At 33.3% G+C, this 4407-nt stretch overlaps 1 protein-coding gene across 2 annotated transcripts in view; it reads left to right on the top strand.

The window, feature by feature from the left end:
• The window catches only part of LOC117115092 (centromere protein P-like), a 40203-nt gene extending 39448 nt beyond the window's left edge, over window positions 1-755 (top strand). For both annotated transcript variants that reach the window (XM_033258760.1, XM_033258759.1), the window contains exon 9: window positions 612-755. The gene's annotated coding sequence lies outside the window, so the exon portion shown is untranslated. The remainder of the gene's footprint in view (window positions 1-611) is intronic.
• Window positions 756-4407: the final 3652 nt, after the last annotated feature.

Below are 4407 nucleotides of genomic sequence, written 5' to 3'. Positions count from 1 at the left end.
GACGTTGGTACGAGTAGGTTAGTCTACAAACGTCGCCTAAAGTAATTGATTTTACCCGGCAGAACGAAAGAAGGAAACTCCGCTTTTCAGTTGTCTCAGGCGATTGATTTTTGACAAACAATGACCTTTCAGAGGTCAAATTGCTGTCAAGAATATGAATTGGCTGCTTCGCAGCAACAAGTTACTATTTTGTTACTATTACTGGTGATATGTTGTGGTAGAAACTTTTGTGAGATAGTTTTGCAGTGGAAAGAGTCAGGGTGGAACTTCTTTCACCAGTGTCAGAATATAGTTATCAAAAAGATCATTAAATCCAGCTTCTATCGTCCCGCCCTCATTCATTTGTAATTTATGTCATAGAGGCAGAATCAGATACAACTGCTCGAGATCTTAGTCTTAACATCATGGAGGCTTATACATGCAGTATGTTGTTTCTATTGGTAATATGATTAATGTCTGCTCAATATGCTTGGACAGCTGGTTGATAAAGACAACAGTGTGTTTTTAGGGATAACTTATAATAGACTGATAATATAGTGTGATTAATATTATATTAGCTGCTTATCATTTCACATCATGCTTTGTAATAGACATTGTATGTTTGTTTGCAGGGACACTTGTTCATAATTGGACCAGAGGGCAACAGAATTTGTGAGGGAAATCTGGGAAGTCCTTTGGGAGTGCCTTTGTTCTGCCTTGGAAATACAGCACACCTGTATATCTATCAATGGAAAATCTTAACCATTATCAAATACAATGATCAAGATGGGAAGGAAGGTTAAAAAATGGGGAATGATAAAGGAGAAAAGAGATAACAGACAGGGAGTGGAGTTGAATAGCTCAGTGGTTAAGGTGCTTGCCTTCTGATCCCAGGGTCCTGGGTTCAATTCCTGTGACAACAGGACTTTTTCTCACGTCTAAGATCAACTTCACTCCCTAAGCCTCATAAAGGGACTTAGTTTATAAAGTATCATCCTCATCCTGTAAGTGGTGAGTGTACTTGCTGTTGGATGTGAAGGAAATAAAAAAATAAAAAAAAAAAATGAAAACTAACACAACATATAATAATCGTGTAACGGTCTGACAAGACCATTAGTGAGCAAATTGTGCCACAAACCACATTCAGCTCGACAGCATTTTTGTTGCGGCCCATGAAAATATATTTTAAACACAGTGTGTAATGATCCACCTACATTTTTTGGTTAGTAAACCCTTTGTTGTTAGAGCCCAAAGCTGACCCTCTGTAAAAAAGGTTTTAAAAAAAGAGTATAAAGCAGTATAAAAGCAGTGCATTGAGGTTTTTGCAAGCACACTGGAAACATGAAATATTTACTATTTATAATAAAATTTTAAGCCAATTCAAAAAAATAAAGTAGTTTATCGTCCTAATATTTGGAAAAAAAAAAGAGAGAATTGCAGGCATATTTTTTTTTACTTTCCCACTTTTACCAAGTAGACACGTTGAAAGCAAATAAAGATGCACTAGACATGATTCATACCATATGTACAGTATCCTCAATCACAAATGATCGAGAGAGGAATTTTACTGATGTGAGTTTCATTTAGTAAATTCAAGGAAATTTTTTTTTAAATAAATAAATTTGGCGAGACAGAAAATTTCTCACAGAAAATATGATAGTATCATAAAATATCAAACCCTCCCCCAGCTCAGGCATAATTCCTTATCTCACTTAGCTCCCCTTCGGACAGCGTAGCTTCTCCCCTTTCCCACCCAGAAAACATGTCCTACAGCCGCCACTGCTATCTGTTGCAAAATGGGAAGGAGGAGGTAGAAATTCTAAAATTAAAAAAAAAAACATTAAATTCTTCATTTAAAAAGATCAAGTTATATATTTCCCACTAAACACAGATTGGAAGAAAAGATATCAGTTTTTTCTAATGTCCAGATAATTTATTTATATTTATATATTCCTCAAATTGATTACCAGCCAATATAAGTATGCAAACAATATGTTCATTGGCTAGTCACAGACAGTATATCACTAACACTTGAGCCAGTATGCCACACATAACATTATCATTGTACAGTATAGTGACTGTTTGGACAGCTGGTTAATAAGTACAATTGCATTGCGTTTAAGGGATAAACTATATAATGGACGGTAAATGATAAAGTGTGATTAAATGTATTAACTGTCCATTTGATTCACATCATGCATTCTATAGGATAGCCAACACTGCTATATGTCAAATAACACCCAATGGATTTCACAGGTTTTACCTCTTAATATACATGACCCTCTGAAACTAATTATGAACAAAGTATATAAATATGTATATAGGCCTATATTGTTCATCCTCATTGGCAGCTTAATCTCAGTAGACCATGTTCTATGCACCCACTGAGAGGGATTATGCACAAAAATTCTCACTAATTTTTTTCCTAACAAAAGTGCCTATTTTTAGTAATTATTGATCGTTTCTTCATCAACATTTTTGTAAACAATTTAATATGATATTGTTATTATTGTTATACAGTTAAACTTGCCTAAGTCAAATCCAAAATTACATTAAAAAATTGTTCGAAATCATAGATAAAATTTGACTTACAGATTGTTAAATTAATGGAAAACACAACGATTTGGCATATGAAATAGAATCATCGACTTGGAAATTATTTGAGTTAAGCAATAAGTTAAGTAATATTAACTGTAGTTATGAATATGCAGATAGTCATAAACTTTTGATATTGCATGCACCTAATAATTAATTTTCCATTTTATTACTATTATAATTATTATTATTGTTATTATTATTAATATTAGTACTATTATTATTATTATTATTATTATTATCATTACTATTATTATTATCATTATTATTATTATTATTATTATTATTATTATTATCATTACTGTTATTATTATTATTTTAATACTATTATTATTATTATCATTACTATTATTATTATTTTAATTCATTCACACCGAACAGCAAGTAAAATTTTCATTTGGTCAAAAAATTGTAATCCACCGACATTACATGGTAAACAGTAGTTTACTTGTTTGTGAAATATCAAGTAGGTTTGTTTTTCCTTGCATAATAAGTTGCTATTTATAGATTTTTACCTCTTTTTATGTTGTTTGCTTTTGTATGTATTTTTATATTATAAAATAAAAATAATTTTTAAAAAGTATGATAGGCCTATGTGTAATTGTAGTTTGGCTACAATATTTTTTTTTTAATTACCCGGGAGGCATTATGACCAGGACAAACTCTCGTGATGCAATATTACTTGATGAAATTAAAACTTAGATTATTAAAAGTGACATTATTACAATGAGTAATCTAATTATCAAAAGCCTTGGTGAATAAAGGTGAAGTCGTTTATTCTGTGCTACCCTGAGACTCATCCCTTGCAATTTCCCTGCCCAAGGTCACAGCATTAATTAGCATATGCTGATATTCTTGACCTTCAAGCTTTTTGGCAACATACATGGAATGTCCGCTCTGAACGAGGATGACCCTGATATTGTGATGTTGATGGTTAAGGTCATAAGGAACTTCCCAAACTTGGCAATCTTCCTTATAGATTTCAAAAATAAATCGCCTAGAGTCCCGTCCCAATCCTAGGTTCCTCTTCCTTTGAAATCATATGCTACTACTGTATGTACTGTAGTAGGTCTTAGGGTATCAGTGTAGATATCATCATAATGGATAAGAAGGCACGCTATCGGGACTTGCTGTGGTTCGAATTCAGTTGCACTTCCTGAAAGATCAGATGTTATATTCATTGAGTTCCGTTAATGAAATTATTATACCTCCTTGCTTACCGATAGGAATCTTAATTACAGTGCTATGTATATACCGTAAAACCTCGAATAGAACCCTAATGGGCTTAATCTCGAGAAGAAGCCCATCTCGAATTGAAGCCCCTCTATAGTTTGCAGAATTTTTGCTTCAATTTAAAGGTTTTTCGGTTTTGGTGATAACGCCATCTAGAGGTCATCGTCCATCCGAAAATTTACCCACAAGAAATCTTCCAAAAAAGTTTGTCATTAGTTTCAAGTCTACTTAATAATGCTTATTGAAATTGTAATCATCGTGAGGTCCCCATCCCTCATTGGCTGTGGTAAAGCGATTACAGATGCGCGAATTCACTGACTATTAGAATGTTTTGTTCATTGTGTTCACCTCTGTGCAGTCAGAAAATATGGGGCCGTCCCATAATAGAACCTCGGCAATGAACAGATATAGCCCTAGCTATAGTTATTATTGGTCGCCTGATATATTATAAGTAAAAGATGAGATCAGATCAAATCTGTTTGATGAGTTTCGAACGTTGACTCCAATTTTCACGGAAGTTATTTAAAAAGTGAATGTTTTCAAGCGATAACGAGTAACTCATCTCACAAGGATGTACGTCTTCACATAACTGTCCTAATG

Source organism: Anneissia japonica, unplaced genomic scaffold (genome assembly GCF_011630105.1).
Source record: "Anneissia japonica isolate Jap-2015-1 unplaced genomic scaffold, ASM1163010v1 scaffold24_len2511860_cov200, whole genome shotgun sequence".
Taxonomy (NCBI): Eukaryota; Metazoa; Echinodermata; class Crinoidea; order Comatulida; family Comatulidae; genus Anneissia; species Anneissia japonica.
Note: the sequence above shows the minus strand (reverse complement) of the source record. Positions and strands in the feature narration are given on the sequence as shown.